The sequence below is a fragment of the Falco biarmicus genome, chromosome 9 (assembly GCF_023638135.1).
Source record: "Falco biarmicus isolate bFalBia1 chromosome 9, bFalBia1.pri, whole genome shotgun sequence".
Classification (NCBI taxonomy): Eukaryota; Metazoa; Chordata; class Aves; order Falconiformes; family Falconidae; genus Falco; species Falco biarmicus.
Window position 1 is genome coordinate 3,430,770 of NC_079296.1, and position 16,308 is coordinate 3,447,077.

A 16,308-nucleotide genomic window follows, 5' to 3' on the forward strand; every position below is an offset into this window, starting at 1 on the left:
AGGAAGGCCTAATTGGTATTAAAGATGTCAAATATCACACTTCTAATTATGTTGGGGAAGGTAGCACAACGGAAGGTAAATCTGAATGCACATTTGAGATCATGAGACACACTGCTTAATCCGTGGCTGGGAATTATTACATCACTTAGTGTATTCCTGTTAGGTGTTGTTTTCTGACATAGTGATTTGCCTCTTACAGGTGTAGTGCAGTTCAGACCAGCTTTGCTAAAATTTGAATTACTCCATTTGCAGTCAAACTTCGCTGGTTTTACATGTTCTGTTCTTGCAATAATCTAGGCTTTTTATCATCTTTCTGTTGGGATTGCTCTGAGTAGTTAAATACATTTGCATGTCACAGAGGAGAACAAAGTGTCTCTTGTAGAAATGCATATGAAATAGCCACAAGACCCCTCAAGAAACCATACAGAATGCAAGCTAATTTGGTGTCTGTGGGAACTATCCAAAGACTGTCCTAAAATCAGGCCTTGGAAACAATGGAAGTTCATGTTTTAATTCAGATTAGAATTCTGCATTAGTGGAGCTGTACAGCATTTATCTTGATGAAGTAATCTTTCCCTTCCTCCGTTAAATTGCAAGGCATTTCAAATGCCGTCTGTGATGGGAGATTTGCCTCCAATAACAGATGTGGAATATTGCTCACTGGACACCACACGCACCACTGTGGAACACCCTTGTGTTATCTTCGCTTAAGCAACTTGCTTAAGTATTATTAAAACATCCTTAGATGATTTAATACCAGTTTAATTCCCTATCCTATAATTGATTACATACGTTTTGCAGTTACGAAGGGTCATGGATTCGTATGCTCTGCCTGACAGTGCTAATTATTGAAAAGATTTTATATATTTAACTGAACTAAAATACAATATTTTATGTAACAGTATTGCCCAAGTGGTTGGAACCAATAATACCAATAGCATGCTAAAAAGGTATGGCATGACTTTCAGTTCACAGGCTATCTCTGATTATCTTCTTAATGGATATACAAACACAAGAAGACATCCAACCCTTGCTACCAAAACACAAGGAGAGTAACTGAATGTAAACATAAAGCTGCTAACGTACACACTGACACATGAATGGCATTTACATTGTTCAGAATAAAATCCAGGATAGTCTTGAATAATGAGCAAAAAAACCCCCAACGCTATAGCAAAATAATCTGTAGAATCAAACACAGACTCATTTGAAATGAGAGTTTTTTTCATTAAAAAAATGGCGCAGCTAATAATAAAGTCTTTTAACCTGTATTTTGTTATAGGTGACAGGTGAACAAATCACAGGTCTTGAGTTTCTCTACCCTGCCTCTCTTGGTAACGTCATCTCCAGTACCATCTGCTACCTACCAGACAAACAGACCAACCACATAATGAGGTACCAGCTTCCACCCAGCTACCGTGACTAAATCAGAACAAAAGATTCAACGCCTCCTTCAACAAAGGAACACAAGTCTAAGCTGTCTTTGCTAATTGCTGGGTTTCAGGTTGTCTGTTACAGATTTTAAGTGAGCTACAAACTTCCATCAAATACTTATAGCTGTTGGATAAAGGTACTAAGAATAAAACATAAATGGAAGCAAAAGGTAAGAGAGAAGAGAAGAAAGCTTAGAAAATAAGTAACTACTTACGGTAATTTAAAGGCTATGGAATAATATAAACATGAAAGACCAGGGGGCAGAGTGATTGATATCTCATATGTTTTGAATGCCCCTACGGTTATTAGACTGCAATATATGGGAACATACAATAAACTATGAATTAAAATGTAATTGTAGCTTCAGGCATCTTCTTCATTGTCTGCTGTGGTGTTATGTCTTCATGCACCGTGATTGACAAGGTGTAATTAATCATCTTACTCAGTTGTAAATATGGGCACCCTTCACAGTAGGCATCAGGAAGTGTGTACCAGCAAAGGAAGCAATAGTTGACGCTGATATACCATTAAATCAAAATCAGAACGCTTATATGTTCAGAAATGTGTGTTTGGTGTGACGCTGTTATCGTTTATTTCTAAAATACTGTACCAACAGATTTACTTGATTTGCAAGTTAACTACAACATTAACTGATTTTATTTATTTTGTCTCTTCTTCATTTTTATAGGCAATGATGTTGTTCTCCTAAAATGTGAGACAGTTTGCTTCTTGTCAGCAAGTGGAGCTCAGCTCTTCATCTCCCTGAGTTGCCGGAGACAGATTAGCATGCTTCAAATTCAGTTGTTCTATGGACTGACTTGAAATGATTGAGGGAAATTATTACTCCATTCATATATCACTTTTTGCACTGCTTATATACTGAGTTAGACACTTCAGGTAATTTTAAAGTGAAAGAGAATAATGAAATAATTGTATTAAGAAACACTATTCCTTGTCACAAATGCTGTGAATGAATACATTTTTTAGGATTTTTTCAGTATTCCAGGGCAAGAAACATTTTATATCTGTTTCTTTTTCTAAATGATTACTATCCATATCCAGTTAGTGCAAAAATGGTGTATAAGTCATGGGAAATTTAAGTGGTTTGTCTCAGGAAAATTTGGTAGTATGCATTTTTTTGACACACATAGAGCTGCTGAATGAATAATTGGCAACCTATTTAATGTCCTTTGCTTTAAAGCTGTCTAGTACGTTTGCCGTTTAAAAAAATGTCTTTCAAAGCTGTTACATATGTAACAAAAAGAGGTTGCTATCACCATTCTGACATGAACAAAGCCATACAGTGTGCTGCCTGAGGTACTTCTACCATGGTATTAATTACAAACACAATAATAAATGAAAATTTGCAAAGTTCTCAAATTCCATTCCTTTGCAATACCAGCTGATGAATGTTTTACAAAAGCATGCAGTAAAAACAGCAGTCTAGGAATTGGCTATTAAATACTACCTAAGCCAAGCATTTTGGGGAGAGTATGGGATCTGTTGCGTCTGTAATTTCACCGTTTACTCCGATGGTGTAAGATCTCTAGCTGTCTCAGAAGCAAACCGAGCTTAAAACAGTAGTGCACTTTCAAGAAGATGATTGACTAAGAATGTGTTTTATTTTGATTTGAAAACCTGTCAATCATTCATAGAAAAGACCAAATAATATTATTATATAATATCAACTAATTGTATTTGTCTGGTAAACCAGGAATATGCAGGAAAGATAAATAATACAGTTTTAAAGGAAATTATTCAGAATGTTTTGCCCAGATGTGCTGAAATAGTCACTGGTACAAGCAATAGACTTCAGATAAAAATACAAGCATGTATGTATAGATGTGAGAAAGAAACAAGATGCCCATGATCTTACATATTTCAGTTTATATGGCCACAGCTATTTAAACAATTCCAAAACTGCCTCTACGGGTGTCAAAGAGGGAGGGAAATCTTCAACCACATGATCTTCTCTCCAGAGTCCTGTTAAATCCACTGAACTTAAAACAGAACAAGAAGTGTGAAATATGGGTTTGAACATGTTATGTCAGAAATGTAAAGGTTGGAAGCCTTTTTAGTAACCGATATTAATATTGTATTAAATGTTATGAAAAGGTAGGTGTTGGAGAGAAGGGCTGGGCTCATGTGCAATTTTGTCAAGGTTTTTATCTGTGATTATGATTCCAGATGTATCTATTCCCTGAGGAGAAAAATGAAGTAAAGTTGGCATGTGACATGTGTTTTAAGGTGTTTGGCACAGTTTCCCAAAGTGATGACAAAATGTTCATTTTTATTACAATGAAATGGTAAAGAAAATATGATTCTGAAGGTCAGTAGCTGTATATTTAAGATAGCTTTGGAGATTTATTTTGGGGAACATAGATTTTTGGTGGGTGTTTAGATCTGATTGCCTGACTTGAATATCTACCATAGTAAATAATTTAAGTAGAATAATTTTTACAAAATATGAAGTGGCAATAACTAGAAAATCAGTAAATTTCATGCACAGAATATGGCAAAGATTGCAAAACCATGTATTTGCATCTAGTAGTGTAGCTGCTTCTTAGTGGTTTTTTACATCTATTTACTATGCACTAATCTTTTTGCTCTACAGTTAAAGTTCAAGTAAGTGTAATAAGATTCTTTGCAGGAATACTTTTTTAGTGTAAACGGATAGATTATTTTTTTTTTTAAACAAAGTGGGGAAGGTATTTTTTTGGCAAAAACTATTTTGTCTAAATGCACATTAAGAGTTTAGATAAGAAAGTCGCCTATGGCTACCCAGCTCCCTTCTCTCTTCCTTCCAACCCCTTTCTGTGTAATAGTATCAGTAATTCCATGCTGACAGCAGGGCACCCAGGGCTACATTACCAGGCAAACACTCACTCATAAACATTTTACAAGTTCAACATCAACCAATCCTGGAGGTTTGGGAGGCTGCCCTGATTGGGTATATCATGGATTTGGTAAACACGGCTACATAACAAAAATAAGGTTTGTAGAGAAAGAGTCCAATAGCATTGCTTTCTTTGAATAATCAGAGACTAAGAATATGATTAATTCCATATTTTATGAGTAAACTTCCACAGCTCTGTATCCATCTGCAAATATTCAATGTGATGTGCTCAATACATTCCTTTCTGTTCTACAACCACATTTCTTTGTGAATTTAACCACATCAGAAAGCACTTCAGATTTCTAACACAAATATTAGATGCATTTAATGTAAGGAAGCTTCCTTTATTGGAGGTGATTGGGAACATTTTGTATTTTATAGGTATATTTAAGAGGTTAGCAGTAGGGGGGAATCGTCTGTGGAAAATCTGTCTACAGCTGAAATTTTTAGATGCAGAAGTGTTGCTGAAATGCCTAATACATTCACATTCTTTTGTTAAGTAGCTTACAGGACTATCCTCTTAGCTACCAGATACTTCTTTTTCTTTCTTTCTTTCTTTTTTTTTCTTTAAGTCAAACAACATTTCTTTTTTTCCCCTCTTTTTTGTTATTTTCAGGAGTATATACTTGTTTTTATTTTTTCTGTGCAATCAGAAGATTTTAATTCTCAAGGGCTTTACTTTTTCTATGTACAATTTTTTTACTCTTTTCAGTAATCTTCTGCAACTTTATTTTATATTTAGTGCATGCACGAGAAGTATACAGCCCCTTATTTTCTAGTAAATTATTGATAATGATTTACAAGTTTTCACAGATTAATTTTCCATGGGGTAAATTTTCTCCAATATAACAGCTCCAATTAAAGAAAAGAATGGCAAAGGTTAAGGTGTTTCATAATATGGTTTAGAAATTAATTTTTGAAGTCCTTGTGTTTATATTTTACATTTAGAATCCTATTTATACTTCAGTATAAGAAAAATAATATGGAGAGTTTGAAAATTAGAAGTCTGGTATTTTCCAGATATTGAAATGTGCCTGCCTAATGAAGGCAGAAGACTTGCCCACTAGATTTATTTTAAAGCAGTGCTTTTAGATATTCATAAATTAAAATGGCAGTTTTCAATGAGATACTTAATTACAATTTTATTTGATATTTGCAAGATACCTGACCATTTAATATTTCTCCTTTATTTCTCTGAGCTGATCTAATTGTACCTCTCTATTTTGCATTTATTTCTCTTTGCAAACACTACATTATTCACTCTATCCTGTGCTTATTAAACAGTGCCACCTGCACCAAATGAAACAAAGCTTCTCCATCAATCTATCCCAGCTAAAGAACCCTGACTATATATTATAATTAATTGAAGCTCAATTGAACACTTGAGTCTGAACTAGATACAGTAACCTGAAAAAAACATAAAAAAAAATAGGATGTACTTTAAAGAAATCTTTTAAATGAAAATGTTCACTCAAAACTGAGAACCTAACCTTGTACCAAGCACTCTTCATCATCTCTGCACAGTACCTCAAGTAGCAATTAGCAGGTCCTTTAATTAATTAACTATTCCCTGTACATCACAGGGATTTTTGTGGCACTAACGTCATCCCTCATAAGTGAATACCAAATTCAGTCAATATTTTGTCACTATAAACCCTTATCTGGACTACCTGAATGCCCACCGCCTGCCTCTGAAAAATGATTTCGAAACACAGAAAGCAGGTATGGAAATCAGATGCAAACTTTACAGTACTAGCCTGGGTAATGAGAATGGGTAACGCTAGAAATGGAGCAGTAGATGCACGGAATCTTATAGTAAATATCTGCAATAGGAAGAAATCAAATAAGATACAAACTGAAATAGTAATGATGAAATCTTAGAAATATAATTAAATAAAATTATTTTATAAACAAAGCTGAATGTATTTTCAACTTTCAAAGTGCTGCAGACTTCGCTCACTGTGCTGCCTATCTTTAACACTGTCCGCTCTCAGACAAGAACAGATTAATTAAGTGGCAGGTCAGACACAATAAGGTGAAAGGGCACTGCCAACCAATCAGTGACATTTTGCCAATTTTATACTTTGCAAACTTTTTATATAAGTGTGGCTGATTATTTTCAATGTAATTCTCATTTGGGAAAAAAAAAAAAGTAGTTTTAAGGAAATTAACACCTGAAAATGAAACACAAAATACATATTGCTGGTTTTAAGATTTACAAAAGATGCAGTATGTAAATTTGTTTATATAAATATGTATAAGATATATGACTGTACGAGGCTATGTGTGTGTGAATGAACATATGTGTGTGTATCCATCTATCTATTTGTAGATTCAGACAGAGACATATGTTATCATTTCTTAGAAGCAAATATCTGCAGAAATAAGTCTTTGTGTTCAGTAGTTTTCTGTAATGTGTAGTAAGTTTATCTTAAAGAGATTTCTGTGTTCAGGAAAGATCTTGTGAATTTATGTAATGTACAGCATAATGAAATCAAATAAAGTATGCCTCATGATTTTGCACAATTATACATTAGCACTCTCAACATGTGTAATATTTTGAATTATGGAACAAACCTTATAGATAATTTTTAAGTAGTAGATAATACATATAGTGGACTTGCAGAAATAGATGCTGTAGAAATCTCAAGAAACAAGAAAGAATTATTATTCAAATAATTTGGGACTTTTGCCAAATGATATTATAATAAAAAACCCCAAAATAATTTAATTGGGACTAGTCATGAAGAGTAATATTTATTAAATTACCAAAAGATAGTAACTGCACCTTAGTAAGATTTTCTATTTTGTAAGAGTAACAGAAATTTCCATTTTTACCTCATGGATTCTTTTACATCACTGTTACTGCAACTTAAGTTTAAAAAATTTTGGCATGAGCAAAATGTAAGGCAAAATGCAAAGGTCAAATGATAAGCTATGATTGTAGCTCTGTTTTTGCTGTGTAAATCTGCTCTTATCAATAATTCACTATTCATGTTTTACAAAGTTTCTATCTTTACATTTTTTAATTAGCACTTACACTTTTACAAAGATAATTAAAAAATAGGAAATATTAATATCTGTACTTGGAGTCCTTATGTAATAATTTACTACACATTTTCCAATAAATTTGGCAAATGAATACTCTATTTTGATACATCAGTCTCAAACAAAGGTGGACTCTGATGCAATTTTTCACTGTTTATTTCCCTGAATCTTTTGGGATATAAAGAATCGTGAACAAATACTTAACAGTCTGATCAATAATCATTGACCGTTGTGAGCCCCTCGTACTCTAACAAGCACAGCTTGATCATGTATATTTGATCATTGTAAAATTTCAAAGCACCCTGATACAGCAGAGCAAGTCTTTCTATGGTATCTTTTTGCTGTTTCATAAAGTACACATTTCCCATGATTTAGCTTTACCATTAATGGAAACTTATTGCACCTATATTTGATGAAGCTCAAGATCATGAATTTCAGCTTTATATATCCACAGTATTTCATATCGATGGTAAAAATAAACCACTACCCTAATGTTTTAGGATAGGAAACTCTGGATGTGTCTATGGATTCAATGGACCCCAGAGTGCAAATCTAAAAAGCCCTATCGTTATAAATCTTGCATTCCTGTTAAGTGTTGGCATGCACATTACACTGAGGTGTGTTAAGTTTATTTTAGTGGAAAAAAATTTAGTAAAAACCTTTCCCTTGATATCCCTTTAATTATATGTTCACATATGTATAAAATAAAAAATATTCAAGTTCAAAGCTGTGTTAGCCCTCAGCCTTATTAATATCATGTAAAGAGATAAAGATCTAAGTAAAAAATATTTACAGTGAAAAACGTCTTTGCAGAACTTTATTATTGTTTGCAATTCCACATCCAGTGTTTTTTATACAGGAATTTCAGATTTATCATTAAAATATAACATTGATGCCACATTTGAATAGCTGCCTTTTCTGCTTATAATCATAATGTTTATTCTAACTTTCTGGGCTTATTGTTTTAGACAGATATCAGTTTAATTAGCTTAAGCTGTCATACTCTAATAAATACAGACGGGTTGCCTGGTTCGGGAGGAGGAAGGTGGCTGGAGATTTCAGGAGCAGAGACAGTTAATGCTTTGTACATTATCATGTAAACAGAAAAGGACAAAAATAATTACCTGATAAACTTTCAATTTCTGACTCTTCCCTATATGGTTTCTGACCAATTTTTCTATAGAAAATCCATTCAAATTAGGCAAGTCCTCTAAGTATCTGCAGCATCTGCTGGTTCAGACACCTTCCTTTATGCAGAGTACCATTTTCATATGATAATACATGTAATATGATATAGAATGACAGAATGCATGACAGTTGCCCATAATACATAGAAAGTCACTCAAAGGACAGAAGCGACATTTGGATAATTAGCATCCATTGGGCAGTCAATCATGCGAATAGAAAAAACTGAACAAAACCCACAATGGAGTTAGAAAACAAAAGGGACCCTAGCCAGTCTCAGGATTAACTGCTCTAAAGCGATCTAAATGCTTTTGTATCTAAAGAACTGAGGCTCCCAGGGCTGCCCTGTTCCCCTCTAGATACCCAGGGAACTAATTGTGGCGATCAAAGTTAAAGCATTCTCTCTTCTTTATAGACTGCTAAATACACAGAAAAATTATTTCTCCATTCGTGTTCATTAAACTATTTTAAAGTTAAAAAACTGATGCCATGTTCTTTTGCCAAGTGAAATGAGCTAGAGTATTGAGATTTTCCTGCTTTTATGGGAACACAACAGCCCATTTAATTTAAAGTCTGCCTTTGTTTGAATAATATTATTTTGCTGTTGTCCAGTCTGCTATCTCTTTCTTTCTGGATAACGAAGGCAATTGTCATTAAAAACTCTTGTGTGAGAAAATCCTGAAAACAGCTAGGAATAATAATGATAATAACAAAGCCCATTAACAAAATTAAGAAGGAAAGGTCTCACAATTTCTTAGTAACTGCCACTTCATAAAATAAATAGCGTATTTTTTCACTCAATATATGCAGCTCAGAATATTTCCGCTCCCCAGATTAGTTGGAAGATGAGGGCAGCCTCCTTTAAAGCTCCATCTAACAGAAGAGAGAGAGAAAGAGAAGAGATACAGAGAGAGCCCCAGGATGTGGAAAGTCATGAAAATACCTACCCTGGAGACAGTATTCCCATAGGATCCTTTTCATACAAATTCCAACTTGCCTAATGCCCTTAATGAATGAAATAAAGAGAGAATTCAGAAAGGCCCATGCTGATGGCTCCTGCTGGAAAGTGTGTGGTTTAAGGCATAGCTGCAGCAGTTCTGGGAGGGAATCGGCTCCGGTCCCCATCAGCCAAGCAGACAGGAATCACTGGGGCGAAATCTTCCCCCTCACACATTTGCAATTGACTTGAAATAACATCACGACACCTTTGGATAATTGACGCCTTCTTACCTTTCGTTGTCCTTTGTAATTAATATTTGTAGATCTAGAGGTTTCTCCCAGCCACAGATAACAGGAAGGTGGAAGGGGTGGGGAGAGAGAGAGTGTGTGTGTGTGTGTGTGTACGTGAGTGTGTGCGTGCGAGAGAGAGAAACAGAGAGAGAGAGAGAGAGGAAAGAGAGAAGCACAGAGAGGCTTTGGTTGTGTGTCTCTGTCTGGGGAATGGTGCGTTGGTGTATTTGTATGGATGTGTATTTGGGGCTCTGTAAACCTCTGGAGTTCTAAAGGCAAGATAGAAGTGAGAAGTGTGATGAGCTGGGTCTCCCTTGTCAGTCGTGACAGAGTTTCAGCAGCAGTGACCTTCAACCCTTTTGCTCTGTGTCAGCCTCAACTTGAGCCCCTTGCCCAGCTGCTGTGCCAGCGCCAAAACGCAGAGAAGGAAAGAGGGACAGCAGAGGTAAGGAGGCAGAGAGAGATTGAGATCAGAAGGGCTTTTCGCCCAGTCAAATGGGCCTCTGGTGACAAATCAATCACGGCCTGTTCAAACCAATGATGCTGCCAGTCTCCAGCTTGCCAAGCCCTCCACAACCTCCCCCAGCTCTTCTGGCTCTCCTGCATGACACTCAGCTGATGACTGGGGCTCCAGTCAGAGCAGGGTTGCTTTTTACAGGTTGATTTGGTCATTAGCATCGTTTCTTCTCTATCTCCCTCTTGCTCTGCCTTTGCCTACCATCTATTTATTTATTAAATATTGAAAGCTAATAATAGAAGAGGGATTGTGACACACAGAAACACTTGTATATGAGTTTGTGTACTGCCTTGCTAAAAGTATCCAGATTTATTTATTTTATTTTATACACTTAGGAAGAGCTACCTGGTTTAATGTAATTAGTAGATCTGATCAGTGTAATCGAGGACAAAGAAAGCAGGCCTTAGAAGATCCTCACTCCACCATCTCCTTCCCTTTATTTACTTCACACTAGTAAAACTGGCTTCAGTATTGTATTCCACTACACCCATAGGACAAGAATTATTTTTCAGCTATCTTTTTTTGAAGACATTGTTAAAATACAATTTTGAAGTCCCTTTTAAAGCTATGAGGCAGTTCCTTAGCTGGAACAAATTTGCATTGCCACTGAAATTCTTGTATTTCTATGAGTGTGTAGTGATAAAGTATTAACTAAGGTAGAAAAACAAACAAAAAATTGCTACTAAATCATAATAAATACTTCTTTCAATAATGAATTTAATATAAATATCAGTAAAATCTTTTAAAACAGTTGAAGAGAGAAACAGCAGTATAAGAAGAGCGCTTAAAAGTTTAGAAAGAACAAAGTACTCTCGTGCAGGTTTTGTGATCTTAGGAATTACACTCTCCTTGCCCCCCCCTCCCCCAGGCCCCAATCACTCATACAGAGGGGGAAAAGAAGTCAAAATAAGGTATTAACAGAGAATATATTGCGCTCTCTTAGTCCTCTCTAACCTTAATCCCCGGAATAAAATCCTCCTCCTGACAAAAAAAAAAAAAAAAAAAAAAAAAAAAAGAAGAGTATGGCACATTAAGAAAAAGGGAGAAGTCCCTTCTCACCCTCTCATCTTTAGTGCTAACCTCTTAGCTTAGAGATATCTTGTCTGCATAGTCAGGGAAGTCTGTGTACATTTTTACGAACAAGTTTACATGTTGACTATCCAAGAGCAACTGGTCAGCCTTGACAGTGTGGTGGGAAGGAATGATGATGGAGATGTATAGAACAGAGCTGAGCTCTTCCAGGCTCTGTTAAAGAGAGCTTGAGCAAGATACAGCAGCATCAAAAGTATAGCAGAATATACTAAAAAATGTCTCCCCTATCTCCTTTCTAATATGACTGAACTCTGCGAAACTGAAGTGAAGTGCATTGCAGATAGCAGTGTGGGGTGTTGAACAGCCTGTAGCTGGAGAGTGCTTCGGTCTTTATCTTCAAAGCTGTCCTGTCAAATACAAGGTCTTTTAAACATCAGAGGGATAAAGTTTCTGATTCTGAAGGGTTCGTTTTCCTCTTGGTTTTCCTCAATCAGAAGTTAAGCCCATACGACCCCCACAGTAAGCTGGCTCCAGGATTGCTGCCCTGCTGCTTGCCCCATGATTTGGGGATGCTTGTATAGAGCAATCTTGATTTGCTCACTGTTTGTTGAGTTCAGTTTTCTTCATGTTAGTTCTTTCTTCCATCTTACATGTCTTAAGGCTTTTGCTGTGTGGCAGTGAATTGAATCTTATGAACTTAAAGGAAAATTGTGGCTGGGACTTGGAGAATATTAATCTGTTGCAGAAAACGCTGAAGCCTGAACATGTGAGAATTGAACTAATGAGTTTTTTCCTCATTTCAGTCTCTCAGTCTCTTTTTTAGCCATACCTTAATTGCAGTGTTTCCTGACAAAATAATCCTAGCTCCTAAAAAATTTAAATGTGCACCTTCATTTCATTGCTCATCCTTCCTTTTACCAACATAATAAAAGAATTAAGATGATTTTCAAAATAATGTGTCTTTCTCTCATCTTATTGTCAATAAATAAGTACTACACCTAAATCTAGTTGATTTCTAAAATTAAAATTCATTACATTTCTGGAAACTCAAACTATCAGCTCCATGCATTTTAATTAGATTGTCTATTTTTTCATTTATTACTAATACATTCTTCTTAACTATGATTTATTTGTTAAACAAAGTGCCATAATCCGTCACTTATTCATCTTAATTTCAGCAAAATTAAAGTAGTCGCTGTTATATTACACCTAATTGCACTTGCAATGAAAAGAACGGAGATGTTAATCAAAATAAATTGAAGATAAACAATAAAATCATTAAATCTTTGCTGCAGTAAGTGTAACTAATCAGTTTTGACTTGAAGCGACCGAACACAAATAATGAATCTGTCAGTGAAGACGCGCTCATTAAATACAGCCTAGTCCGCTAGGGTCCTGCAGGCAGCCTGGAACACACAGCCCGGCACAACCCTCTGGTGCCTCCCTGCTATTAGGGGAAAGCGAGGGAGAAAGAGGAAACTGTACACCATTTTCAGGACTAAATGTATCTATATCTTGCAGTGTGATTAAGCAAAGATGCAAATGCCACAGGTATACAGCTACTCCTGTAAACACTGTGCCAGGAACAGTGAAAGACTGTTTTATTCAGCAACCAGCAGGTCAGAGATTAGAAAAAGGGGAGAAAGGGAAACAAAACACAGCAATTTGGAGGTATGAAGCACTTGGTCTTAAAAGTTATTAGAAGTACTAGTTTTATAGCAGATAAATGAAGGTGGCATTGTGTTAAACCATGTATTTTAAATAATATGTTTTGCACTAGTATGAGATAGTGATTATAGTCCTCTGCTATACCCACACAGTAGAGACAATGTATGGATTAGTAATTGAAGCTGTTCATATACTCATTGTCTTTCTATCATTTACCACTTCCAATCTTACCAGCTTATTACAAGGGACAAAATGAGAATTCCAGGTATTTCCAAATATGTTACACTGGCAAAGACTCCTGTATCTGAGCAGCCTGGTGAGCAGAGCTAGAGCAATCTACACTTTCTACTTCAGCTTTTAAATTGTTTACTTAATTATTTGAGTTTCCCCAATGGAGTATTTGTGAGTAATCATTGGTGAGCATGAATTTACATGACAAGGAGCTATTTTTCTTTAAATACTTCTGAGCACTACCTTTTTGTCTGATATGAGACAGCAGCTAAGCGCAGATATAAAACACAAGCAGTGGACCCAGTTCTGTGGTTCTTAGGATTAGATTGAACTATGTCATTATTTTCTTAAACAGCATTATCGGTTTCTAAACTGAAGATAATGTTCTGTATTTTCATGTTTCCCCCCATGTTATATCAATTGTTTTATTTATTTGCAAATCCGACTGTCCTTTGTCTTAACCATTTACTAAACAATATATTTCAGTTTAAAATGTTGATTAGCACAAAGAATGTCTGCCTTGCTCTTGGAATCGTAACACAACCGATCAACACTGTACAATGCTAATGCTTTCTACTGTATGTTAAACAGCGGTCAGTGCAAATGATATAGTAATGGTTTTAACAGTTAATATGCTCTAGCTCAAACATATCAGAGAATTACACATATTTTTTAGTTTACTTTTCATTATCTATGGATAAGAAACAGGCAAGATAACCTCTGAGCAGGAGGCTACTTCTAGCTCAGTTTTCTTCTTTCTCTTTTTCTGTATATAGTTCATATTTGGGTCATAACAAAAGAAATCACAGGACAACAACGATTCATGGCCTGATTACAGTGTTGGATGACTACTAAGCAAGTTTTTTCCCCTCTGTTTTTCTCATCCTAGTATGATTTGATTTTTGTTAATAATTAGTTTTTTTAAAAAATAAAAAATCTAGCTGATGGACTTTATATTTAGTTTCTGTTCTGCATCTTTCCAGTATTTATAATGCTTAACTTGAGACTTGACATTTCTCAAGGCGCTCATTTAGAATGATTTATATGGGCTTTGCCAGTTCAGTGGCAGGTGGGTAATTCTAGAAATTAAATATTACCTGTTTTTTACTGATAAAACTATAAGCACTTAACACAAGTAGTAAATATTACTATACCTGATATATAGAAAAGGTAATAAAAATACAGACTGAAAAGTGGCTGGCAGGATAGGAACCAGGTAATGATAAAAAATTAACAAAAGGATGGACCTGATCCTTCATTAGTCAAAAACTCCTACTGACTTCAGTCAAAATCTACCTTGAATGAGAATGATACAGGGCTCCAGAGCTGTATAGTGGCCTGTGTAAAGTTAATCTGAGAATCTTATTCCAGTTGCTTTCAGCAGGTCTCTAAAAAAAATTCACCAATACAAGTGACACTAATTGGACCCCATGTTGGGAGACTTCGCAGAGGAGCTTACGATTGAATGGGCCTTGGAAACTGAACTCCCTCTCCTATCTAGATATGGCTCCTTGAGGTCACAGTTAAAGCACACCAGGGGGTCAATGTAGAAGAAGGTTGCTTTTTCTTCACTTGTGCTTTACCTTTTCTGCAGCTAGAATACTTCAATATTCAGGCTTCTCAATGTATCACTTTATATGTGCTCAATATTTTAACTACCCTCTGTTTTTTTTGGTTGGGTTGTTACACACACACCCCCTTTTTTTAAAAAAAATGTAAAGTGTTTCGGACTTTGTTCAAGCAAAATATATTTCAAAAACAGAAGCACTGATCATACGTAGTTATGAACCTGAATCACATGTAGCACATACACAGTGATTAAGAAAAGAGTGTGGACAGCCTGCAGAAGAGGAAAGATTGAAGGAATTTTCTTTAGCCCCATTATGAGCAACAGTTGATGGTTAGGTATCTATAAATATGTTTCAAGAAGACAAGGTGAGATTTCAGTTTGAATAGGAGATGAGTTTGGAATAAATAAGTTGGAATAAATAAATCTGACAGTTGGGAACATAGGGATGATAGCTTAATCTGTGTTTTGACAATAAGATTACACCAAACTAAGATTTGGTTGGAAGTGAGAGAAGGCAGCAAACACATAGCTCAGCTAAATACCTTCAGAAAGTTGGAGATGTAATGTCAGGATGAAGGATAAGTGATGAAATTATTAGAGATGCAAAAGAAGAACCATGAAAGGACAAGGGTCAGGGAAATCAAGGACAAGATGTTAAAACCTAGAATTCAGTCAACAATTCTGAATGATGAAATGTTAAGGGGGATGAAATTGGAATAGTAGTTCTCAGCTTTAACAGAGAAGAAGTCTATGCTCTACACAGATCAGACTCTTAGGTATTCAGCTATTATAGTAATAGTTTGTGTGTAAGTATGTAAACCAATTAATCATTATGGATACATAAACCAGCCCCCAGCCCCCACCCCCAGATGGATACACTTCCTTGTTTTTATTCCTTGTTTTTATGCATGTATGCATACACACTGATTTGATGGCCAACCAGTAATCTAATATAGCAGCACAGCAACTATAACTCTGACAGAAGTAGCAAAGGAAGTAAAATAGAAGAGATTCTTTAGAAAGAGAAACATACTAAACTGTATCAGAATGTAATTTTGAGCATAACAATGTAACAGATTATAATCCTGGGAAAGGACTTGAACCCCAGGACCTCTCAGTTACAGAAAACTAATTATGTGAATTTGAGCAACATGTGCTTTCCCAAGGAACATTGCAGGTTCCTTTTGACCAAATGTTTTTTCAGAATTTGGTATAGTTTATTTCAATAAACTACTGGATTTACTACTGGCTTTTCCATTTTCCACATTTCAACATGATTCATAAATTATTAAAATTTCATTTAGCAGAGGTAAATATTCAATCTGATTTCACTCTGCACAAAGAACAAAAATTCAAACTAGCAATTTCAACAAGTTTGAACACTGCAAAACAGCAAGTCCTTCTCTCAGATTAAATCCAAAGATCCTAAAGTCCTTCAGCAGCTTTATATATTATCATGAAGTAAGTATTATGGAACACAAACGTGGGAAAATTCTT